Below are 27,500 nucleotides of genomic sequence, written 5' to 3'. Positions count from 1 at the left end.
AGCCCAGCAACCTATTGAACCAGTCATTGTGCGTTTTTTCAATCTGGTGTATAAAGTCCTGGGTCTCACTCACTAGTTTACGATGCTTACAATGAGCAGACGGAAAGCAACAAGAAGTATATGGTTAATGTGGATGAGACAGAGGGAGTCAGTGATGTAAACATGACTGAGAACGGAGACATTCCTGATCATCATCATCTTTTCTCTGCTTGTGTTCTACCGTATATGGTGGAAGTTCAGCCTGGATACAGTCATTAGATAACAAAATTTTTAATTAGTTTTGTATTAATATTTATATTTAATGCTGTCAAAATTCAAATTTCTTTTTAATGGCACTGCATTTTATTAAAGCTTTATCAATTAAAAACGCATTTCTGTTTGACAATTTTTATTTAAAAAAATATAAATACATAAAGAAATAACTAAAAATAAAAAAGGTGAGAATAAAACCTTCAGCGAAACGTACATTTATTCACGACATCCTTTCTTTACTTAGATATAAAATTGATGATGCGCCAAGTCTCAAATCAAACACCAAAATCCGCCATGATTTACACAATTAACCCTCTAGAGGCGCGTTTTGTGGTTGTTTTCCTCTTAATGGCGAAATGAACTTAAATGACTGTCTTTTATGATCGTACAGATAAGAATAATAAATCATTCAAAAATGTCTACTTTTATTTGTACACACATAATCATAACAAAACGCTGTGCTTTTGTAAAATAAAGTAGACAGACAGGGGGCGCTACTCTGCCACGTCATCTCCCTTCACAAACACAAATAAAACGACCTGAATTGCAGGGAATCTTTGCCTCACATACATAATAAATATATGTCCAGAAAGTTCAAAATGTCTTTTACATAAAGCAGTTCACATCAAAACGAATATTCTCTGATTATGTAATCAGTATGAAAGTTAGTAGAGGTACAGTTGCTCCGGTATCACCTTAATAACTGTCCGTGCGGAAACATAGAAAAGGTTACGTTTGGTGTCCTGATGATTTATGTAATTTAAACCACCATAATTATGATTTTTTTGGTCTTCATGCTCTATGTTGAGGTTCATTTCACTAATAATAAACATACATTTGCATAAAGCATCAATATTTCTCCATGTCCATGTTGCTTAGAGTATTAAAAACATAAAGTATTAATATCATATTTAGAACAGATAAAAATGTGCAATTAAGTTGCGATTAAGTATTTCATCCGATTGAAAGCCCTTAATTTTAATGTGATGTGAGGTCCAATTCACAGCATGACACTAAAACAGGTAGTAGTAATGGTTGCTTTTTTAATTAAGTACATGTCAGAGCCCAAACTTCTTTACTTGAACTTAAGTAAAAAAGTATAGTCAATACTTCAACTTTTACCTGAGTATTCTAAAACATGAGTATCTGTACTTCTATTTAAGTGAAGGATGTGTGTACTTTTGCCACATCCGGTGTTTACCAACCATCTGTGGGTGTTTGGTGCTCTGATGCCCCCTTAGTTTGCAGGGCTTCATGTTTCCATTCACAAGTTTCACAACATTTTTTTTTAAGCTATGTCTGTACATTCCCATTCTTGCGATACGCTGCAGAAAAACTCTGGATGTTAAGGAAATTCTGTCTCATTTTATATATTGATTATTTTTTTATATTCCAAATATAATTATTTATTGTGCTGTTATAAATGTAATACAATATCAATATCAATTGGTACCGGGCCGCACAGGAAGAATACATAACTTACATTATTTCTGTTTTATTTATTATCTGATTCTGACCGATGTTTTATTTTGGAAAATTACCAGATTCTCTCTGTCACATCTGTCTATAACTCACTCTTGATTCATGTCAAGATGCCTCGGTCACATGTCTTACCTCCATCCGCTACCTTCTTAAAAGGGCTGCTCCGGCTGCTAACACATAATTCATTACTGCTAAATTGAAACCCCCAAGCGAGCAAAATGAACAAAAAACAACACAGTGGATTCACGTTTATTATTATATTTAGAAAATATAATTGTATTTAGTTCTATTTATCTGCCACACCTTAAAGGCCAGTCCGTGAAAATATTGTACAACATTAAACCCAGTCCGTGAAAATATTTACATTAATCTGGTCTGTGGCGCAAAAAAGGTTGGGGACCACTGTTCTAGAGCACAAGGTGTGTGACAGGTAAACAGAATACTACATAATTCAGATAATAATGAAAAAAGCAGTGTCTGAGATGTGTGAATGTGTCTGATTTGCAAAAGTTTCTGGTGCTGTTTTGGGGGGAATTAACGATTAACAACTAATAAATAAACTAATGAACTATTTCCCTGCTGTCTGTGTACATTAGGGTGTAACACAATGACACTTTCGATATCTCTACAAAGCACTACTGTATAGCATTCTGGTTAAATATGTTTTAAAGTGTTGTAAATGTTTGATATTAATAGAAATTGTTTATTCCGCTGTTGTTTTTCTCAATTTAGTTTCTCAATTTTAAAACCTAAAAAATCTGTTGCCTGGTCCAGACTTACATTGCTTTTTCTAATAGCTTCACACTGTAATATGAGCAAGTAAAGAACTTTATCATGAAGCGTTAAAACAGTGGCTTGCTTTTTGCACACTTACAGAACAAACACATTCTTCTCTTCACATTCTCTTGTTAGCTATAGAACTTATAGAATTGGGATTACTGACAAGGATGTTTGGCTCTCCAATACAATACTGGTCTAATATTCTAAAAGGTGCACTTAACTGACAGATACAACATGGCAATTGGTCTGATCTAACAGTTTTTATTTGTTTAGATTCTTCTTCTTCTTCTTCTTCTTCTTCCGGCTTTTCCCATTAGGGGTCGCCACAGCGGATCATCAGTCTCCATACCCCACCTGTCCTCTACATCTGCCTCTTTCAAACCGATTTATAGGTTTAGATAATATTTGTACATTTCACAAGTCATGCAAATTAGCTGAGCTGATCTCCAGGTGCTCTACACCTTTTACGATCGCTTCAAGACTGCAGCTAACCATGCTAGCAGCACAACCACATGCACGCTGAGAGAGCCGGAGAGGTAAACATGTTCACCATCTGGAAGCATGATGTGAGGAGGGCATTCAGGAAAGTGAATACCAGGAAGGCAGCAGGACCAGATGGCATCCCAGGTTGGGTTATGAAAGCCTGCACTAACCAACTAGCATTGGTGTTCATCAAGATATTCAACCTATTTCTGGAGCAGTCTGTAGTCCCCTCATGCTTCAAACAGTCCAACATTGTTCCAAGAAACCCCAGCCCGCCTGCCTCAATGACCACCCTGCAACCCTGACCTCAGTAGTAATGAAGTGCTTTGAAAGAGTGGTCAGAGACTTCATTATAGCTTCATTGCTGGACACAGTGCCGTCAGAACCGCTGTACAGAAGACGCCATTCCACATCTTTTACACACAACGATGAGCCACCTGAACTGCAGAAAAAGGAATTATGTGAAAACGCTGTTTGTGAACTACAGTTCAGCATTTAACACCATAATTCACTCCACACTCAAATCTAAGTTAAAGGTCCTGGGACTCCCATTCCTGTGTTAATGGATTTCCAACTTCCTGACAGACAGACCACAATCTGTACAGGTGGGCAAACACACCTTATCCACCCTCACAATCAGCCCTGGAGCTCAGGGTTGTGTTCTGAGCCCCCTTCTGTACCCTGCTGTAAAAGCAACAACAAAAGCCAAGAATGGCAAGACATCTACTCATATCACAATTGCTCGAGTCTTAAATTCCTCACCATCGCAGCTTCATAATGTAATATGAGCAAGGATGAAACTTGACCAGCAAGCATTGTTAAAATGCAGTTTCTCTTTTATTGACAAAATAATAGCCCAAACAGAGATAAATGGCTTGTAAATGTGGAGAAAGGTGGGATAAATGCCAGGATTAGACAAAATCCTTATGTTTCACAAATCATGCAAATCAGTATCAGATATACCTGCACAAACTGTAAGCTTGAAGCTTTCTAAACAATAGGAAAAAAAAATTATACAATCCATATTACAGCCACTGCTTTAAATATTGTTTGAAGAAGAAACAAAAATCTCAACAAAAAAAAAAAGAAAAAAAAAAAAACAGTACAGTTCCAGTGCCACTTTCTTGGAGCTCTAATGTTGCAAAACTAGCCACATAAAATAACTAAAGCATAACCAAACAAGACCTTTTTCTACTTAAAAATCTTGGAAAGAATCTTTAATGGTATTTAAATAAAAATAGTTGCAGCATCTGATTTCTCAGACAACTAAAGTATCAGAGAGGCGTGTGGGTAACTGAGCTGTGGAGTAGATATCCTCATCAAAGAGGTCTTTGGATAATTGTGGAGTAGCAGAAATCGACTCATGGGAACCTGTGTGTGACAACATATTGGCATAAACAGTTTGAGAAGCATCACAGGGGATTATGGAAAATTTTGTAAAAGAGTAAACTGTGGAAGCTCCAGGGTTAGGAGCATGAAGTCGCCTGATGTTGTTAATATCCTCATAATGACAGACATCAAGAGGAGCCTGAGAGCAAAGAGCAACAGTGCAAATCAGTAATGAAGAAATAAGTGCTAAACAAACACAGACCCACTCATATGAAGACTCTTACCACATGGTTGTTTTGTGAATCTTGGACAAAAACTGCACCTTCTAAAATAAAAAAAAATAAAAAAAAATTAGTCATGGTTCTATATTCTATTGTTCTTTTTATTTTAGATGTTATGAGAGAGTTTTGACTAATGATTGAGGATAATAGTAAAACAAATAAAAAGATCTGCATGCAGATATCTTTTTTTAATTATTAGATTAATATACAATTATAAATCACATTTGATTATGAGCTTATCAATTCAACTGATATTGAGAGAGAGAGAGAGAGAGAGAGAGAGAGAGAGAGAGAGAGAGAGAGAGAGAGAGAGAGAGAGAGAGAGACAACAAATTGTAATGGCACCCACCAAATATTCAAAAGCTTCACAGAAAAAAGCAACCAGAGCTCATAAGCACATCCCAAACATGGATTTATGAACATCCTGATTCTGGAATTTTGTGTTAAACATGTTATTCTGTGTTTATGGGGTGTGTACCTGGCATCTTGCATCTCTTTTTTAGAATCACATTGAGTATTGAAATTCCAATCAGAAGCAGCAGCAGAACTACAGACACAGTGATCATAGTGAATGCTGGAAACCCTGGAAGAGAAACAAACACTTTAACCTACATTCTAATCATGCTGATGGTATCAGATTCCACAAGTCGTGTAGTTAGAGTACGGCTGTGGTGTGCATCTGAGCAGAATTACCTGCTGAATCTGAAGGAGTAGGTTTAGATAATAATGATGAGGAGGATGATGAAGTTAATGAAGATGTAGATTTTGGTGACATTGAGGTTGAAACTGGGATTTGTGGTTCTATGAAAAATTCAAATAATTGCAGAGTTGATATTATTTGCATCTGATAAGCCACAGGAAGTTTAGCTAAGCAAAAATACATGGCACAGGAAGAACAGAAAACAGACTTTTAGCCTAATAAACATAATTTAGGCTAAATAATCAGAAGTAGAAAGTTAACTGATAAAGCAGTTACATTAAAAAGTGTTTTGTAAAAAAAAAAAACAGTCAAACAGTTTAATGCAGAGTGTCTCCAAGTCACAAACTCACCAGTAACTTTTAGGCTGATTTGTGTGAAATAAACATTGTATCCATGATCAGATTTCGACACTGATTCAGCTCCACACCAGTATTCACCAGAGTCCCGTTTATTTACATTCCTAAAACTCACACTGAGGTGTTGTTTTGCTTTGTCGTCATACAGGGAAAATTTCCCTACATTTAAAGTTTTTCTACTTTCTTTAACAGATTCTTTATAAGAGCAATCAGAACTTTGCGGCTTCATCATGCAGAGAAACTTGGGCTTACTTCTGACGGATTGTGGGTATTTACAGATGATGTCCAAATCTCGGCCAACATAACCAATCTTACTGATAGACTTCTCATAGGACAGATCTGCAAATCACAACCAATGAGGTCAGTTTATATGTGTATCTGTATCCTATTTTAGCTCAGCCAACACTTTAGACAATTAAAGTGTATATTAACATATCAATCTGATCACAACATGTTTCTTCAAAAAACACAAGACTAGTATTGGGAGACAGATGAAAATGTAAAGAGAAAGAGAAGAAGAGTAAATTAATTATAATAATTATAATTATAGTAACAATGCATAATTACTTTTCTACTTTGTATTTACCGTCTGTGTTATTGTTATTGGCTCTTTGGGATAAACAGACAGCAGTGGTTTGAGACTCACCTTCTTTTACCTTTAATTCAACTGACAACAACTTATAACTACTGTTCCGAAATCGTATATTAACTCCACAGTGGTACGTCCCAGTGTCCTCTACGATAAGCTCTCTCATCATCACTCTGATCTCTGCTGATTTGGTGTCATCAAACAGTGAGAATCTTCCAGTTAACTGATAACCTTTTGCTCCTGTCTTTACTTGGACAGTACAGTTTGGCCATGAACCCTTACAGAAAATCTTTTGCTTTTGTGAATATCCGGCATCATACTTGCACTTGATAAGGACTCCTCCTCCTGAATATCCTGTAACTTCTTCAGAGGCTCCTTCATCTAAAATAAAACACCAAATATCCATCTGAGAAAAACCTTTCTTCATGTGACACTGCTGCTGATAGTGAGGATTTTTATAAAGTACACTTCATTACCTGAGATCAGGCAGATGGTAAAGATGAGGAGGATCTTCATCCTGTGTTCACACTCACAGATCTCCACACCAACTTCACTTAAAAAAAATGTTAATGTGTCATGTTCCATTACACACTCTGACAGCCGCTGCTAATCAGTGACAGCGCTGTGTCTTTATCAGGATCTTAATCAGTCTCTGATGCATTTACCACTTCCCCTTCTGGCTGATTAAGATACATAGATTGCTTACCGTGTGGACCTAGCTTTATAAAAACTGCCGTAGGACCTATAATCTCCTCTGTAGATCTATAGATACTCTAATTATATGTGCCTGGTGCCTAGGAGCATAAGCAATGGTTTAAAATGACAGAGAAACTATGCGTAAATGGAAGAATGGAATTAAAATAGAAATGTTCTCTAGGTAAATTAAAAAACATTTACAGATAAACATCCACAGGTATAAACAAGTAAAATTAAAAGGTGATTATAATGTATGCAGCAAAAAGAATGGATTGTTTTTGCTACATACGGCTCTACCTAGTAGTTCTTATGCTTATTTTTCTGAGAAATTGAGCTGTCTGTATGTCTTGCATGAGCAAATTCATATTTGAACATTCATACAGATTAGACTCAGCTCGTGATCTGTTAATACAGCTCAATGTCGTGAGTTTTCAAGGGCATATTATAAACTCAATTTAAAGAAGATGCGAATGAAACCATGTTAACATGTAGTTGTTTACACATGAATATATTTAGGACTCCAGTCAAGGCTATGATTAGTAGTTTATTTGATTCTGGTTGGTTTGCTTTTATTGACCATTAGTTCATAAGGTAGTAATCTATTCATTCAAATGATGGCACATGATTAATCATTTACCCTTATTGTAAATCGTTTCCTGAGGAACAACTAATATAAGAGGAAAAAAAACAGATGATAGCAGAACTAAGCCTAGTAGGAATATAATAAGGTTGAGGAAAGCAACATTAGAGGTTTTTAAAGCAACATGGTCACATCAATAAATGTGGGCATTTCACTGCGAGGAGCCCGAAAAACCCTTGAATCCAAATTAAACCCTTCAAATTCATTTTTTCTTATGCAAACATATGCATACAATACCCTGTCTAGCTTCTCTCAAAGATTTTTACTTATATTGTGTTATGGTGGGGTTTTTTTTCACATGTCCTTATTTCCTTGCTTTTTAGGGATCTACTTGTATTAAAGTTGTAAAAAATATTGTCAATCAACATATTGCATACTGTAAGTTTTAAATAGCATCATTCCAGATGCTATAAAATGCATACACAGTACTGTGCATTTTTAAGTAAGAAAAAATACTGTAATGTGAGAATGCTTAAAAAAAAAAAATTGTTTTTATCAATTAAAAAATTGGAAAGTAAATTAACAGCAAAAATCCAAATCAGATTAATATTTGGTGTGACTATGTCAATTTTTTACTTTTGCACACTGATTTGTACAAAGTAAGAAGTTGTAAAGATTTAAAGTCAGGTGTATCATTACCCAATTATACCAAGCAGGTGCTAATGACTATCAATTTCATATAACTGAAACATAAACAACTGTGTAGGAGCCTTAAAACTGGATCAGGAACAGCTGAACTATGTTATTTAGGTGAAGCTGTTAAAGACAGTTTTATGACACAGATTCATCGCCATGGCAAGACTGAGCACAGCGCAAAGACACAAGGTAACTATACTGCATCACCAAGGTCTCTCCTAGGGATCAAAGCAGACTAGGGGTTTCAGTGGGTGGAGAAGAGTGATAGCAGAAGTGATTTGTGATAGAAAAGTATCTGTGAAAGTGAAAGGGAAAGTTTATTGGACTGTGGCAAAACCTGAGATGTTGTATGGTTTAGAGACAGTGGCATTGAGTAAAAGACAGGAGGCGGAGCTGGAGGTAGCAGACCTGAAGATGTTGAGGTTTTCGTTGGGAGTGACGACGATGGACAGAAATTAATTTATTAGACAGGACAGCACATGTAGGACGTTTTGGAGACAAGATGAGGGAGGCGAGATTGAGATGGTTTGGACATGTGCAGAGGAGGGACACAGGGTATATCATAGCCACCAGGAAGGAGGAAAAGAGGAAGGCCAAGGAGGAGGTTTATGGATGTGGTGAAGGAAGACATGGAGGTAGTTGGGGTGAAAGAGGCAGATGTAGAGGACAGGGGGGTATGGAGACGGATGATCTGCTGTGGTGACCCCAAATGGGAGCAGCCGGAAGAATAAAAAGTAGATACCAGTGTTAATTTATTTAATTAAAATTAATTAAGTGTAAATTAATTACATATATTATATTAATTAAATAGTAGATATAGACATTAGCAAACACCAACAGTGAAAAGCATGTATGTAAACAATGAATAGAGAAAATAAGAGTCTCTGGTGGCTAATGAATGGAAAATAGGCAATAAACAAGACTGGATGGGATTAGGAGGCAGATAATTTTTTTTTTTTGTTTTTTATTAAATTTGCTTTCAATATTAATTTAGTTAAAATAAGAATGCACAGATGCCTCCCAACCAATATATGAGAAAATAATGTTTAATTGGCATCTCACTATATGAAAGGTCTGAATGAAAATTTTCTTGGAAGTGGGTGTGTGGTCAAGAATCAGGACACATTATTATTATTATACGTGGTTGTCTACAAAATAATGAAATTTTCCTAATATAATACTTAAGTACAACAATGAATTAAGATAACGGTGTACTTTGTGTTTTCCACATCTGCTAAGACTATTTGAGTTTTGTAAAAATAAATAGAATGCGGTTGTTAGAGATTCACCTATTTTTCAATGTGTAAGTGTCTAAAATGTATATCATTTTCAAACCCGTATGTCTTAGTGACTTCTACAGTGAATAGTTATCTTCCTCCTGAATATACCCCCATAGAAGCTCCTCCAATGTAACAAAACAGCTAAAGCCACCAAAGCAATGCTTTCCTTCATGTAACAATGCTGCTGATAATAAGGATTATTATGAAGTGCATTTCTTTACTTGAGATCAGGCAGAGGGTGAGGATCTTTATCCTGAGTTCACACTCAGATCTTCACACCAACTCCAGATAGATAATAAAACTCATGTTCTGTTAAACACTGTTACTGTTAGTTTCCTGCTCTGTAACAGTGCTGTCTTCATTTGCAACATAATCAGGAGGTACTGAAGTAATGACTTCCTCTTTTGTTTTTATTAGAAAGAACTGTACAGTAAGTGTGTGTGAACTACGTCAGTGCAGTGCAAAATGTTTTCAAATGTATGCCAGAAAATGCCCCAGGATTAGCTTCACTAAGGATATTTAATGTATTTTAGGGTGGACTGATCTACAGAGCACAGTGTGTGTAACAGAGGGTGAATAGTGCAGAAACAGTGAGAAAAAGAATCACTGCAGAAAAATTCCATGGCAATTTATATTAGGCATTCAGTAAAAACACATAGTTGACAAGTTGAAGGATTTTAAGGTCCTGTCACAATTGTGTATTTTCACTCTTGTGCACAATAAATGTCCCCATTGTTCCAATGTTGTTTCCCAAATTTGTTAAGAATATTCACTGGAACCTGTTTGCTACTCCCCCAATGTGCATTTAAATTTCCTTGCTCCCATTTTTTTACATTTACATTTGCGGCATTTAGCAGACGAACTTATCCAGAACGACGTACAAAAGTGCTTTAAGTCTCTAGCAATGAATAGATCTACACTAGTACGCAAGATTACAAACTTAATATAAAGATAACTCTTGAATTCTACAAGGCAAATTTGGAAAGTGCTAAATTAAGTGATTTAGGAAGAGGTATTCCTTCAATCGTTGCTTGAAGATAGTCAGGGACGCCGCTGTACGGACAACTAAGGGGAACTTCATTCCACCACCTCGGTGCCAGAACAAAGAAGAGCCTAAGTACACTTTACTTACCTCTCATTCTGAGAGAAGGGGTACCAGTGGAGCAGTGCTGGAGGATCTCAGACAGTGTGGTGCAGTGCGAGATGTGATGAGGTCTCTAAAGTAAGATGGCGCTGGTCCATTTTTGGCCTTGCAGGCAGGCATCAGTGTTTTGAATCTGATACATAGAGCTACTGGAAGCCAGTGTAGAGAGCAGCAGTGGGGTGGTGTGGAAGAACTTGGGCAGATTGAACACGTCATGCAGCTGAGTTTTGGATCATTTGCAGTGGACAAATAGAGTTCAGGGAAAGACCTGCCAGGAGAGAGTTGCAGTAGTCTTGAAATGACAAGAGACTGAACAAGCACTTGTGCAGCCTGTGTGGACAGAAATGGTCGAATTCTTCGGATGTTGTAGAGAAGAAATCGACAGGAGCGAGCCACATTAGCGACATGTGGGAAGAATGGCAGTTCATTGTCCATAGTTACCTCATGGTTACGAGCAGTGGCTGAAAGGCGAGAGCATACAGTCATGAAGTGTTATTTGGAGATCTTGGGTTAGGGTTAGGGTTAGTTAGGGTTAGGGTTAGGGTTAGTTCTGATTTGCTGGGGTTGAGTTTTAGTTGGTGAGCACTCATCCACGAAGATATGTCTGACAAGCATGCCGAGATCTGAGCGGAAGTTGTGGTATAATGAAGTGGTTTACTCACTTTTTTATTTTTGGAGAAAAGTAATTCATAAATACTTCTGTGTTTTTTTATTTTCTATGACAAAGGTAGTGCAAAGCAAATGTAATTAAAAAAAAAAAATGACAGAGACCAACCGGGGAAAGGTGCAAAGGAACAATATTGCAACATATGGCGGACAAAAAACCCACAAATGACAATCTAATTTCAATTTTTTAAAGTTTAATTATGAAAACATTAACCAAGCTGGGAAGTTTTCTCCATAGCCACTACTGAAGACTATGTGTTTACAATACAAAAAACAATCACTCAATTCAGTTTGTAAGATAAATTCTGCCATAGAGAGGAACCTGAAAGTTTTCCAATAAACATTGTGTGTTCTAAAACAGTGTCTAGTTAAAAGCATTATACAAATAAAGATACAAAAAAAATAATTGTAGAGTAAAAACTTGTTGTGTTACAGTTTGAAGGTTATTCAAATTCTTGATATAAAAAAAATAAAAAGAATTTGCTCCTTTATAAATCATTACACATAGAACAAAATAGAGAATGAATATAACCACAGGAAAATACCCCACAATCTGCGATTATTAGGCATTAGGCATTTACTGCTATTTCTGATTACACCAGCCCCTTAAATATTGTGTGTTTTTTAATAGGTGACAGTTACATGTAGATGAGTCTAATGTGCTCAAAAGTGAAATCCTACACCAAGCAGAAGCAACCAGGGAAACACGAATGCTGCAACATATAAAACAGAAGAGCCAAAACATCTTCACAGAAACCACAGGGTCAAGCCAAGAAGATCTGAACCACACAATAATGTACTGATCTCTCCCTCAAAAGCTGCATGCAAGTTTTCCAACTACCTGACAGGACAGTTGCAAAAATCTCGAAATAGCTACAATTTTAAAACTACACATCTTTGCTACACATATTGTATAGATTTTGACAGGTTGGAGAAGCAGAATAAAATTAAGAAAGGGTATCAGTAGAGTCAGATCAGTAGAGTTACATCACCAGGAGCATTGAGCCTTAATAATGTCCGATTGGTCACATTAAGCAACAGGAGTAACTGAGACATAATCACATGAGACAATGTTGAGAATAGCATTATTAAAACTGGAGGCATTGGCTTGGAAGTTCACAGATATGTATTTCAAACCTCAGTGTTGAGCAGTATGTTTGAGGAAGCAAACAGAACTGTGGGTAACTAAACATTGTAATAGATGTCCTGATCAGGAGGGATTGTGGGAGGGTCAGCAATAACATAAATACATGTAGCAGAATCAGAGGGGGATGTATGCAAAATTGTGTTGGAATAAATATTTGGAGCAGGATCATGCAAAGGTCTCTGAAAGCAAAGAGAAGCAAAACGAAATATATAAATGTTTTCAGTTTTAAAAAGGAAATACATTTTGCTAATGAACACACAGCAGCAATAGTGGTGAAGGCAATTACCTTTTGTTTGTTTCCTGAGTCGTGGGCAGAACTCTTGGCAAAAAAGGTTTTACCTGCTAAAATATGTAGTTAGTAATTATTACACACACACACACACACACACACACACACACACACACACACACACACACACACACACACACACACAAACATGGTCACTCATCAACACCTAGAAGCTATTTGTGAGCAAATCCATTCACTAGCATGTTTTGGGAAGTTGAAAATGCAAAACAGTAACCGGCTCTCAGGAATGAAAACCAGAACCATTGCCAAAAGTTTGTGGACACATAGTCATAAATATGATATGTGGATTTTAAGAATTGATTTTCACATTTAGTCCCAATTTTCCCTTTGAATTCCCTCCACTTTTCTGGGAAGACGTTCCGCTAGATTTTAGAGTTGCGATTTTGTTGAGATTCAGACACAAGGGCATTAGTAAAGTCAGGTATTAATGTACGTGGGGTGAGGAGGCTTGGGGTGCAGTCAGCATTCCAATTCATCCCAAAGGTGTTTAATAGGGTTGAGGTCAGAGCTTAATAGCAGGAGATCTTCCACTCCAAACCATGTTAAACACATCTTCATGAAGTTTGCTTTCATGCTCAATTGAACGGAAAATTTCCTGCTACTGCATCCAAACATGTCCTATAAAATTGTAAACAGCTTTGCGATAACCGTTTGAGAAAGAACCACATATGGCTGGGAAAGTCAGGTGTCCCAATACTTTTGTCTATATAGTGTATTAAACCAAACTAAATGTATAAAACCATTGTTATAATCATTAAGGTAACATGTCAATGGCTACCTTTAATCCTGTGTCCTATTTGAAGAATCAGACTGTGGACTGATATTCCAATAAGAAACAGCATCACAAGTACAGACACAACGATCAGAGTGAGTCCTGGAAAAAAAACAGTCACTGTAACCGACATGCTGATCATGCATAAGTGACCAGATTCAAAATTCATGGAGTTAGCATATGTGTGATGTGCATCTGATTTACCACCTTCAGTAGAAGTTGGAGCAGGGTTAGTTGATGGTAAGACGGAGGATTGTTCCACTGCTGTTGGTGATGGTAATGATTCTAGTATAAGTAGATAATAAATGATTGCTTTATTTGTACTGCCATTATTGTTATATTCACAAACTGGCAATAATATCACATGCTTGTGTAGGAAGTGTAGACTGGCTATGTGCACTGATAGTTATATAGTTAATGGAGTGTGTCTCCATGTCTCTTTAAACTCACCATTAACTGCCGGGATGATTATGATGAAAAAAACCTCAGCTCCACCCCAGTATTCACCAGAGTCCTGCTCATTTAAATTTTCAATACTCACACTGAGGGCCGATCCTTCTGTGTCATTATGCAAAGATAACTGACCAGATAATATAGGAGAACAACAATTTTCTTGTTGTATCTTACAAATTAACTTGCACCCATTCTTGATCTTTTCTGTGTATTTACAACTAAATTCCAAATCTTCTCCTGCTTGGACACACTTACTGATGGACTGCTCATAGGACAGAACTGCAAATCACAAGCAATTAAGTCAGTCTTTATACATATGTGTCCAACACTCTGACATTTATAAAGCATACATTTACACATATGAACCTGAAAGATTAATAGGAAATGTTCAATAGGAAAGTGTAGGGATTGTTATTATGTAATGTAATTAGGTATAATAATTACAGTTAATACAAATTTTAATGGACTTATGATTTTAATAATCTGAAGGCCAGAATGGGAAAAGTATGACTCTCCTAAAATGTTGCATAAGTTTAGTGATGAAGCATAATTACTTTTTACTTTGTATTTTCCAACTTCGCTAATGACACTAGCGCTTTGTAAATATAAACAGAATGCAGTGGTGGGAGACTCACCTTCCTGCACATCCAGTTGCATATCCAGTTTCACAGGTGTGCAAATGTTTGTCCCCCAACTCTTAACAAATCCACATTGGTATTTTCCAGTGTCCTCTTCAGAGAGATTTCTGATTATTACCCTGATCTCTGCTGATTTTGGGTCATCAAACGGTGAAAATCTTCCCGAAAAATTTACCCACTCGTTTATATCTTCAGTCGATACAGAACAGTTTGACCATGAATCCTTGCAGAAATAATTTAGGTTTTGTGTGTATTCTGTATCATACTTGCACTTGATTATTACTCTTCCTCCTAAATATCCTGTTAGTTCATTGGAGTCTCCTCCATCTAACAAAACACCATATATCCATCTGAGCAAAACCTTCCTTCATGTAACACTGCTGCAAATAGTAAGAATTATTATAAAGTGTATTTCTTTACCTGAGATCATGCAGAGGATGAAGATGAGGAGGAGGATCTTCATCCTGAGTTCACACTCTTAGATCTTCACACAAAATCCACTTCAGAAAGATATTAAAGCTACTGTTCTGCTACACTGTTACTGTCTCTGTCCTGCTCTGTAAATGTGTGCTCAATTCATTTGCATAATAACCAGGAGGTGATGCAAAATAAATTCCCCTTTTGCTTTTATTGGAAAACTGTACTGTACAGTACAATTACTGTGTGTATGAAATATTTGTGAATGCAAAATTCGGTCAGTTCCAGTGTGCAAACAAACATACAAAGGTATGACAGACGGCCTCTACTGCCCTCTAGAGCACAAGGTGTGTAAATGAGTGGGAAAGGTACAGTTAATTCTAAAATTCTAAGGATCAATACTCCCACAGAGTCACATTATTTCTTTTTGAACATATAAAAAGGATTATGCAATAATTTCAATAAAGTAACTGCCTTCTCTTTTACATAAAAATGACATTATGTGCACTTTGAAAAGTTTTTCATTATGTAACATCTAGGTGATAAGATCAACACTGAACAGTGCAGCATTGGTAACTCAGTAGTAGTACATCAGTTATCAAATAAAAATTCAATAAATTAAGCAAATAAAAAATCCATATTTTTTAGTCTATTTCTCTATAAATAGAAGAGTGTCAAATGTGGGGCAAAAAAGTATTTAGTCAGCCACCGTATGTGCAAGTTCTCCCACTTAAAAAAAAATGAGACAGAGGCCTGTAATTTTCATTATAGGTACACATCAACTATGAGAGACAAAATGAGGAAAAAAAAAAAATCCAGAAAATCACATTGTCTGATTTTTAAAGAATTTATTTGCAAATTATGGTGGAAAATAGGTATTTGGTCAATAACAAAAGTTCATCTCAATACTTATTATATAAACTTTGTTGGCAATGACAGAGATCAAATGTTTTCTGTCAGTCTCCACAAGGTTTTTACACACTGTTGCTGGTAGTTTGGCCCATTTCTCCATGCAGATCTCCTCTAGAGCAGTGATGATTTGGAGCTGTCGCTGGGCAACACAGATTTTCAACTTCCTCCAAAATTTTCCCTCCAAGACCTCTGTGACGCTGCGGGCTGGTCAACCCCGCTCACCTTTGCCAGGTTTTACAACCTTGACCTCTGTGCCACTCCTGGCACCTCTGTACTTCAACATAACCATGCTCATTCACACTTGTCAGGGACTGGTCGGTGTGGTGTTATTGGACTCTCATTCCCAAAGTGTTCAGACACAGCTCGAGTTCTTGAAAGGAAACATCTCTAGGCCATGTTATGTAACCTTAGTTCCCTGAGGGAACGAGATGTTGCGTCTCTTGCCACACCTTCAGTGTCCCTTAAGCACTTAATTCTCAGTTACAGAAGGGTGTTTCATACTTCCTGGTTGTGACGTCACCCTGCCGGTGACAGCCTGCCTTCTATTTTGACTGTTTAGACTCATTGTTCAGAGCGTGGACAACGCAGTCACGTTCCCAAAGCGTTCCGACGCAGCAGCTAAACCTTATTCTGCCTTTATTAAAACAGCATGGCTTCATAGTAGCCCAGACTTTTTACCAACTGAAAACTTTTGGTGCATCATGAAACAAGAATTAGGACAGAAAAGACCAAGAACTGTTGAGCAGTTTCATTTATGTATCAGATATGAATAGGATAACATTCCTCTCCCAAAACTCTGCAACTGGTCTCCTGATTTCTCAGTTGTATACAGATGGTTAGTTAAAAGTAGATGGGGTGCTACACAGTGAAACATGGCTGTGTCCCAACTCTTTTGAGACATGTTGCATCTAAGAAATGTAAAATTGCCTTATATTTTCCATAAAATCTCAACAAAAAATTTACTACAGTTTAAACTTGTATCTATCTACTTGGAATAAAATGTGTTTATGTGTTTATTGTATATTCACAAAATAAAGAGGTATGCATTCCTAGACAAAAACACTACATAGACCTTAGGCTGAATATGCAAAGTGCATCAGCAGAGTCAGCAAATTTGAGTCGGATTGTGATGCCTAGTAGATGTATGCTCAATAATCACCAATAATATTACAGGCTAGACCTGGTTAGGATGTGTACTGACTTTATGCTTCACACAAAGTCTCTGTAATATCAAAATAGTTAATGTAGTATGGCTCTACAAACTCACCAGTAACTGTAATGTTGATCTGTGTAAAATAAACCTTGAGCTTCACACCAGTATTCAACAGCATGACATTTCCAATACTTACAATGAACATTTGCTTTGCTATGTCATCATACAAGGAAAACGTCTCCTTATTTTTATGTTTTATACTTTCTAGGCCTTCTGGTTGTGGGTATTAACAGCAGGTTTCCTCCCAGATATCATAGGTGGATTGGCTATACTGTGCAACCATGTCACTGTCACTGTGCAACCACTTTTTTTTTTTTTTTTATCAAGCACAAGTAAGCTTTTATCATTCTCTAACAAGGAAAAGTAAAAAGATTAAAGATTTGAATCTAACTGTAATGTTTAAACATATTGAAATATTAGGCCATTTTGAATTGTTTATTTGCTTCTGCTTCCATCTAGAAGATAGTATAAGAAACACAGGGGGAAAACAGAAAATGTACAGCAGTGTGGGAGGAGAAACTCTGCAGTGATGTCATCTTAGGGGGAAAGAAATCTTTGGCGAAATCTAAATACCATCAGCATTTCTGCATTACATATTCATGTGCCACTGCTTGATCATGAATTAAACTGTTTGTAAGGTTTTTTGCATATTCTTTATTTGTCTATATGGGTTCTTTGTGGGTTCTTCATTTCCCACTTTGTATCCTGAAATATTTGAGTGGGATTTGGTTGAAACCCAAATAGTGATGCGAGGCAAGAAACCACACTTTTCTTTTCCAAAAAGAAAATGCTAGCAGAAGCCGAAAAACTGCACAACCAGATGCAATCTTGGTCAAAAGCCTTTGGAATGCACTCCTCCATATTGGAATAGTAAATTGGCATGGGCTGTGAGCCTGTTTGTAGGGACAATGTTTGTGGCAGTATCTAGGGTGTAATCTGCCTTGTGGTCTATGAAATGACGGAATTATGGCGCCTAATCCATGGCAGGTAAGAATAACTGGGTGTGTGGACAAGACCATAAACATAATGAATTCATAGTGAAAGATGCCAGACCTGTTTGTTACAATCCTGAGATACTGGTGAATTTTAAACACTGACATACACTTAGGTCAACCTACAACCCATATGCACCTTATAAAGTTATTATGGGGCCAATGCAGAAATGTCTAAATCCGATATCCGAGATAGCATGGTTCTAATGCAAACTTACTGTAAAATGACACAAGACAAGAAAATGTAGCAATGTATTGCTTATTGGACTTATTATTATAATGCAATGGCTTAAATAGTATTCTGTTTTATAACTTACAAATTTCTCTGTTCCTATGCAATTATGTAACAACATTGAGCAGTTCTAAATTCATTCAACATAAATACCTCAACACTTTTACATCATTTAAGTGAAAAAAATATTAATAGACAGACATAGGCTTATTTTATACAAATTAATTATATCTCCAGGAAAAATGTCTGTACTGCCCTTCAATCTCTTGAATATTGTGATATATCTTTTTAGCTTCCTATAATAGAGACACTTGATGAGCTTATATGAGCAAAGACATGACATAAGAAGTGAAAAAACAGCTATTATTACATCTATATATTATTATTGCTAAGGAGAATTCAGAACATAAAAGATTATTGCAGCTGTAACAATCTTCACCATGTGCTCTGACTCTTATAACATCTTCCTGGTTCAGGCCACAATACCATAATTGACCACCAAATACTCTAACAAAACAATCTACTATGATAGTCTTTACTGTTTACATTTACAGCATTTGGCAGATGCCCTTATCCAGAGCAACTAACCTTTATCTTATTTATATAACTGAGCAGCTTTGAGGTTAAGGGCCTTACTCTGGGGCCCCAGGAGAGGCAGCTTGGTGTAACTGGGATTTAAACCCACAACCTTTAGATCCAAATTCGATGACTTAAACACTAGAATGTTGTAGAACAAATGATATAAGCACACAGAGCATTATCAGGAACATGTAGAGTAATTTCCACTTTGGTTTACTGGGAAATCAGTTTAATTTACTTTTATGGGAAATAGAGAGTGCAAACATTAAAAGTCACTAGAGGTCATCAGTATATGTCATAGATCACATAAATAAAAAAAGCAGTCATGTAAGGAGCATGGAATGGATGCTTTTATTAAAACTGCAAAAATAAAATAGCTTTTACAAACAAAAACAAAACACCAAGTAACAAAACAGGAACATAAAAACATAACCTGAGCAAGAAGGTAAAAACGATTATAGACAACAGCAACCATGCAAGACTAACTTGTGAAATAGATGTTATATACAGTTAATATCAAGATATGGCATGTCTTTAAGGAGGGTGAATGTTCAGTAAAATGTGACCAAGTTCATTCATTCATATATTTGATGTTGAGGAACAAATTGTGAAACAATTTCAGAATAAAGTTTCTCAATGTCAAATTGCAAAGACTTTGAATATCTCACAGTACATAATATCAAATAAAGTCTAAGAAAGATTCTGAGAAGTATGTAATATAGATCACTGCATGGGCTCAGAAACACATCCAGAAATCATTTTCTTAATCACAGATTGCAATTTCTTCCACAAATGCAGGGTAAAGATGTATCATCCAAAGATAAAAACACATGTTAACATTATCCAGAAATTCTACCATCTTCTCTGGGCCAAAGCTAATTTAAAATGGACTGAGACAAAGTGGAAAAATAAATTGTAAATTTTCTTTTGAAAATATTGTCCACTGTGGTCACTAAAGATCAGAGGGACCATCCAGCATGTTATCTGTGCTCAGCATGTTTGATGATATAAGGGTGCATTATTGTTAAGATATCTGGAAAAGCACCATAAATGCTAAAAGGTATATACAGGTTTAAGAGCAACAAATGCCTCCATCTAATGTCTTTTTCAGGGAAGACTATGCATATTTGAGCAAGACAGACCATAAAACCACATACTACAGCCATTACAGCAGCATATCTGCAAAAAAGAAGAGACTGGGTACTGAAATGACCTGCCTGCATTCCAGAACTTTCTTAATTTAATAGGGTTCAGTGCAGGGGTGGCCAACCCGCGGCTCTCGAGCCACATGCGGCTTTTTGCCTGGTTTCATCTTTCTCTTACGTTCATATGGAAGTTTGTGTTTGTTTTTTTTAATGTGCGTGTTTGCTTCGCTTGAGTTCAATACTGTATTTTTAAGACTTAAATTAGCTTTTACTCTCACGCACATGCGCATTTGACAAAAATACCGTAATGAACTCAAGCAAAGCGAACATGCACATTTAAAAAAAAAAAAAAACAACTTCAATATGCAAATTGTTTACTTACTTAAAGTAAAAAATTTATGTCAAGTTTGCTCTCAAAATGGCAAGAAAAAATGGCAAAACAAAATAACAAAACAAAAATATGGAGCTGAACACAGGACGTTTTTAACCAAGTGGGAGAGTTTATATTTTTTTGTTGAACGTAATGACATGTCATTCTGCCTTATGTCAGGCGTCATTAGCGCATTTCAAAGTTTCAAATCTTCAGCGCCACTTCAGCTCACTCCATGCTAACATCAACCAGGAATTTCCAAAAGGGACTGAACTTCAAATGCACAAGTTGGTCACTTTAAAAAGTCAGGCAAAAAAGCAGATACAGTTTTAACTGGTTTGGAACATTACACAAGCTAAAAAGCCATACAATGAAGGGGACTTCATTAAAAATGCCTTAGTGACGTTGTTGAAATCTTGTCTTCTGAAAACGACAAACTAAACCGCATGGTATCAGACGTCCAACTGTCCCACCACACTGTTTACCACAGAGTATGGGACATTAACATGGCTATTGATTTACAGTTGCACTCTGACCTGGAATGGCAGAAGTCCCACTAAGCAACCTGCATAGTAAAAGAAAAACGCTATTGTAAATGATAATTTTTTTGTTTGTGGACTTGGTTGAACTGAGAGTTTGTGTGTGAGACAGTGCACACAATGTTCATTGTTGAAAATGACTGGCCTGTGGTCTTAGTACTATAGGAGTCAATTTCTGTCATTATCATGTTGGTGTGTGACATTTACAATAAATCTGGCTGAGCAGAGGTGTGTGTGTGAGAGGAAGGGATGGGTGATGTTCATGTGTGCCCATGAGTATGATGTGGCTCTTTGCGGTAACACGGTAAAAAATGTGGCTCTTGGTCGCTTGACTGGTTGGCCACCCCTGGTTTAGTGCATCATTAAACAGAAAATACGACAAAGAAGACGCAGGCCTGTTGTAGATAGAATCCCGGGACAACATTCCTCTCTTCAAAACTGTAGCAACACATGTCAGTTTCCAAGAAGATGCTCACTGTTTGATAACACCAAATCAGCAGATTACAGGTTGGTGAAATAACTAGAAATGAGCAGTGAGCTCTCTGTCATCACCCTGAATCTTCCTAAAGTTACCCACATGTTTTTATCTCTTGTCTTTATTTGGTTAGAACAGCCTGGCCTTGAACCCTTACAGAAATTTTTTAGGTTTTGTGTAAATTCTGTATTATACTTGCACTTGATAAGGACTCCTCCTCCTGAATATCCTGTTACTTGCTGAACATCTGAACATCTTTCTCCATATGAGTTATTTTTCCTCTCAGTGCTCCAGGTTTAACTTCAGTGAGGATAATTAATACGCCAGTGTGTACTGCTCTAATGTCAGAAAGCCTCTACTGCCCTCTAGAGCACAAAACATATACCAGTTCCTGTTGCTGTTCTGGGAATAACACCTCTACATATTCAAACAATACTTTTGTTTCAGCTTCTTTCACAACAGCATCACTCTCAGTTCACAGGCAGACGCTTGCAGGGCGATTCTACAATTATAATGTCATTTATTTGTCATGATATTTTTCCAATTATTTAATTTTCAAATACGTAAACCCAAAAGACATTTGTAAAATCGGTCATTTACAACCACCAAAGTTCATGCTTCAAATAAAAGAAAATGTGAAAACCCACATATTAAAGATCATGAAAAAACAGCACCTCATTAAACATCTCATTTCATGCTCGAACAAATATTTTCCATGACCCATCAATTATTTTATAAAAAAATTAATTAAATAAATAATTCATGTCAACAGCAATGTTAGTGATACGTTTAACAGGAAGTGACCATTTTAAACTTTATATGATCATCTCAAAGTCACTGATGAAAATTATAAATACATGAATAGACCCAATAATTATATGGAAAAAAAAATACAAAGGAATATTTCAAAAGAATCTCCTGATTGTTTTAATGTCTTTAGAATGTTTGCTGGATAATTGCCATTTTGAATTATATACGTTTTAAGTATATACGTTATAAGGTGTAAATATCACTACAACTGTGGAATCACCTTCCAGCTCTAAACAATAGTTGTTAGGCGGCCATTTTTAATTGGTTTGTTGCCTCTGCTGCCATCTAGAGGATAATGTGAGAAACACGGGAGGTAAATAGAAAATGAACAACAGTCAAGTCAAATCAAATCAAGTCAAGAAGTGTTCATTGACATTTCAACCATATATAGCTGACGCAGTACACAGTGAAATAAGACAACCCTCCTCCAGAACCCTGGTGAATTATTAGAGCTGGTGGCTTAGGAGTGAGAACTCACTTTTGCATAAGTCAAAGCTTCAACAGATTTCTCAGCAGAGAGACTTGTGGGTAAGTGAGTTGTCAAGTAGATTTCCTTTTTTGTAGGAACCTCTATCTCTGCATAAACAGTCTGAGAAGGCTCAGAGGGCATTGTGGGTAGTTGAGCAGTAGAATGAACTGCAGAATCACAGGAGATTGTGGGAAACTCTATTTCTACATAAACAGTCTGAGAAGGCGCAGAGGGGATTATGGGTATTTGAGCAGTTGAGTAAACTGTGGAGGTTCCAGCTTCTGAGGTAGAACATCGTTTGGTGTCTTTAATCTCCTCATAATTAGAGACAGCAAGAGGAACCTAAGGGATCAACAGAAACACACATTGATTTGCCCTTTTCTTAAATGGAAATAAGGTTTGTAACTGAACAGACTCATAAACATACAGTGAGGAAAATAAGTATTTGAACACCCTGCTATTTTGCAAGTTCTCCCACTTAGAAATCATGGAGGGGTCTGAAATTGTCATCGTAGGTGCATGTCCACTGTGAGAGACATAATCTAAAAAAAAAATCCAGAAATCACAATGTATGATTTTTTAACTATTTATTTGTATGATACAGCTGCAAATAAGTATTTGAACACCTGAGAAAGTCAATGTTAATATTTGGTACAGTAGCCTTTGTTTGCAATTACAGAGGTCAAATGTTTCCTGTAGTTTTTCACCAGGTTTGCACACACCGCAGGAGGGATTTTGGCCCACTCCTCCACACAGATCTTCTCTAGATCAGTCAGGTTTCTGGCCTGTCGCTGAGAAACATGGAGTTTGAGCTCCCTCCAAAGATTCTCTACTGGGTTTAGGTCTGGAGACTGGCTAGGCCATGCCAGAAACTTGATATGCTTCTTACAGAGCCACTCCTTGGTTATCCTGGCTGTGTGCTTCGGGTCATTGTCATGTTGGAAGACCCAGCCTCGACCCATCTTTAATGCTCTAACTGAGGGAAAGAGGTTGTTCCCCAAAATCTCGCAATACATGGCCCCGGTCATCCTCTCCTTAATACAGTGCAGTCGCCCTGTCCCATGTGCAGAAAAACACCCCCAAAGCATGATGCTACCACCCCCATGCTTCACAGTAGGGATGGTGTTCTTGGGATGGTACTCATCATTCTTCTTCCTCCAAACACGTTTAGTGGAATTATGACCCAAAAGTTGTATTTTGGTCTCATCTGACCACATGACTTTCTCCCATGACTCCTCTGTATCATCCAAATGGTCATTAGCAAACCTAAGACGTGCCTGGACATGTGCTGGTTTAAGCAGGGGAACCTTCGGTGCCATGCATGATTTCAAACCATGACGTCTTAGTGTATTACCAACAGTAACCTTGGAAATGGTGGTCCCAGCTCTTTTCAGGTCATTGACCAGCTCCTCCCGTGTAGTTCTGGACTGATTTCTCACCTTCCTTAGGATCATTGAGACCCCACGAGGTGAGATCTTGCATGGAGCCCCAGTCCGAGGGAGATTGACAGTCATGTTTAGCTTCTTCCATTTTCTAATGATTGCTCCAACAGTGGACCTTTTTTCACCAAGCTGCTTGCCAATTTCCCCGTAGCCCTTTCCAGCCTTGTGGAGGTGTACAATTTTGTCTCTAGTGTCTTTGGACAGCTCTTTGGTCTTGGCCATGTTAGTAGTTGGATTCTTACTGATTGTATGGGGTGGACAGGTGTCTTTATGCAGCTAACGACCTCAAACAGGTGCATCTAATTTAGGATATTAAATTTAGTGGAGGTGGACATTTTAAAAGCAGACTAACAGGTCTTTGAGGGTCAGAATTCTAGCTGATAGACAGGTGTTCAAATACTTATTTTCAGCTGTATCATACAAATAAATAGTTTAAAAATCATACATTGTGATTTCTGGATTTTTTTTTTAGATTATGTCTCTCACAGTGGACATGCACCTACGATGACCATTTCAAACCCCTCCATGATTTCTAAGTGGGAGAACTTGCAAAATAGCAGGGTGTTCAAATACTTATTTCCCTCACTGTATAAAGAGAATTACCCCTTGGTCACTTACTGAGTTTTGGACAGAATTCTGGGTAACAGAATCTGTTGGGAAAAACACAGTCACCTAATCAGTAGGTATTAATGCTGTTATTTTCAGTTTGTGATGTCATGATCTCCAGACATCCTGTATTTATTTATCTCCAATAATTATATAAGTAAATTTGCATGTGAAAATGGCACAAAATTACAGGTCAAGGGTTTTGATTTTGTAGATAAAAATTACAATATCATAGTTATACAAGTTCATATGTCATAAGTTTATAATGTAGAATGTGGCAGGTTAAAATTAATTCATTAATCACGGAATGTGACAACAATCTCTCATAATCTATAACATATCCAGAATTTGGGGGAGGAAAGATAAATCAAAGCCTATTTTCATGGATTGAACAAATTCAAGTTCACATAAATGACCCCAAAATAATGTATAACACATAATGCTATATTGTGTTATGGGCTGATCAGACCCATAACATAATACCTGGGAGTCATTAAAAAATATATATATTTCATCTGAAAAGTCAGCTAATCACCCAAAGAACATTATACACAATAAAACATATATAGGCCTGCTTATCTTAAACTGAGACTGAAGGTCTAATAAGTATAGAATGAATCATGGAGCATAATAACATTCCAAAGCACAAATACATACAGTATGAACAAAGGAATGGCTTCCAAAGAAAAGTAGGTTTTGGAATGTTTCCTGGATGCTAAATGCTGCCAAAAACCCATAGAGTGATTAGAACAGAACTGTACAGTGGAGCCCAGTCCCATGGCATTTTGTGATTATAGTCACGAAATTTAATCCATTGATTCTTGTTCATGGATATAAATGTATATATATATATATATATATATATATATATATATATATATATATATATATATATATATATATATATATATATATATATATATATATATATATTAATGTAACAGATCTACAGTAGAACACATTTGCATGACAAAACTGGTCCAAAAGTCAAGGTAAAACTGCTGTAGGAAAAGTTGCTGGAAATAATTAGTAGGTATGTGTTGTACTTAACTATCTTACATGAACTGCATCTGTGTTGACAATAAGTTTGTTTTATAACTTAGATTTCTCTGTCTGTATTTAATAAATGCTTATAATTATGTTTATATTTTATCATGTGTTTAAGTTTATGTACCGTCCATCCTGCGTCTCTTTTGAAGAGTGAAAGTGAGGAATATGATTCCAATCGGAAGCAGCAGCAGAATTACAGACACCGTGATCACAGTGAAAGCTGGAAATCCCTAAAGAAAAACAAGCAGACATTCACTTTAACCTACATGCTAATCATTTATAAGGGATATGATTCATTAAAGTTATGGGTCTGACGTACACATGAGGAGACTCACCTGATGGTGTTGATGATGGTGATGATGATGAGGATGATGACAGTGATGGTGGTAATAATGATGATGAAAATGATAAGAAGAAAGATGTTGATAGGGATAGTGGTGATGATGATGGTGATGATGATGATGGGGATGATGGTGGTGGTAATGATGATGATGATGATGATGGTGATGATGATAATGGTGATGATGATGATGATGGTGGTGGTGATGATGGTGATGATGATGATGGTGACGATGATGATGGTGATGGCGGTGGTAATGATGATGATGATGGTGGTGATGATAATGGTGATGATGATGATGATGATGGTGGTGGTAATGATGATGGTGATGATGATGATGATGATGGTGATGGTGATGATGATGGTGATGATAGTGATGATGATGGTGATGGTGGTGGTAATGATGATGTCGATGGTGATGATAATAATGGTGATGATGAAGATGATGGTAATGGTAATGATGGTGATGATGACAGTGATTGTGGTGATGATGAGAAGGAAGATATTGATACGGATGGTGGTGATGATGATGAGGATGATGATTGTGGTGATGATGATGATGATGATGATGCTGATGATGATGGCGATGATGGTGATGATGACAGTGATTGTGGGGGTAATGATGGGAAGGAGGAGAATGAAAATATTGATACGGATGGTGGTGATGATGATGGTAACGATGATGGTGATAATGGTGATGATGATGATGATGGTGGTACTGATGATGATGATGATGATGGTGACAATGACAGTGATTTTGGTTGTAATGATGATGGGACGGAGGAGAAGGAAGCTTTTGATAGGGATAGTGGCGATAATGACGGTGATGGTGATGATGATGATGGTGGTGGTAATGATGATGATGGTGATAATGGTGACGATGACAGTGATTTTGGTTGTAATGATGATGGGACGGAGGAGAAGGAAGCTTTTGATAGGGATAGTGTCATCGATGATGATGATGCTGATGGTGATGATGGTGATGGTGGTGATAATGATGATGATGATGATAATGGTGATGATGGTGACGATGACAGTGATTGTGGTTGTAATGATGATTGGACGGAGGAGAAGGAAGATTTTGATAGGGATAGTGGCAATGATGATGGTGATGATGATGATGGTGATGATGATGATGGTGGTGGTAATGATGGTGATGATGATGATGGTGACGATGATGATGGTGATGGCGGTGGTAATGATGATGATGATGGTGGTGATGATAATGGTGATGATGATGATGATGATGATGGTGGTGGTAATGATGATGTTAAG

At 36.9% G+C, this 27,500-nt stretch overlaps 1 protein-coding gene and 2 long non-coding RNA genes across 6 annotated transcripts in view; 1 reads left to right on the top strand and 2 right to left on the bottom strand.

Annotated features, from left to right (window-relative positions):
- LOC310739326 overlaps positions 1–5,766 on the top strand; it is a 224,718-nt gene extending 218,952 nt beyond the window's left edge. The window contains exon 2 of the long non-coding RNA XR_014537348.1: positions 5,624–5,766. This is a non-coding gene — a long non-coding RNA (uncharacterized lncRNA). The remainder of the gene's footprint in view (positions 1–5,623) is intronic.
- LOC310737758 (obscurin-like) overlaps positions 1–27,500 on the bottom strand; it is a 380,181-nt gene that overhangs the window by 223,079 nt on the left and 129,602 nt on the right. Inside the window, exon 1 of one of the 4 annotated variants that reach the window (XR_014536890.1) lies at positions 5,692–5,710. The exons of the other annotated variants lie outside the window; for them this stretch is intronic. The gene's annotated coding sequence lies outside the window, so the exon portion shown is untranslated. Of the gene's footprint in view, positions 1–5,691; positions 5,711–27,500 lie in introns of those variants that run through there. 4 annotated transcript variants of the gene reach the window in all.
- On the bottom strand, positions 22,924–26,099 carry LOC310739284. Its single transcript, XR_014537329.1, has 3 exons — positions 26,010–26,099; positions 24,833–24,879; positions 22,924–23,129 (listed from the first exon to the last, which is right to left on the bottom strand). It is a non-coding gene; the product is annotated as an uncharacterized lncRNA (long non-coding RNA).

Source organism: Silurus aristotelis (genome assembly GCF_946808225.1).
Source record: "Silurus aristotelis genome assembly, chromosome: 2".
Classification (NCBI taxonomy): Eukaryota; Metazoa; Chordata; class Actinopteri; order Siluriformes; family Siluridae; genus Silurus; species Silurus aristotelis.
This window is presented reverse-complemented; position numbering and strand designations above follow the sequence as displayed.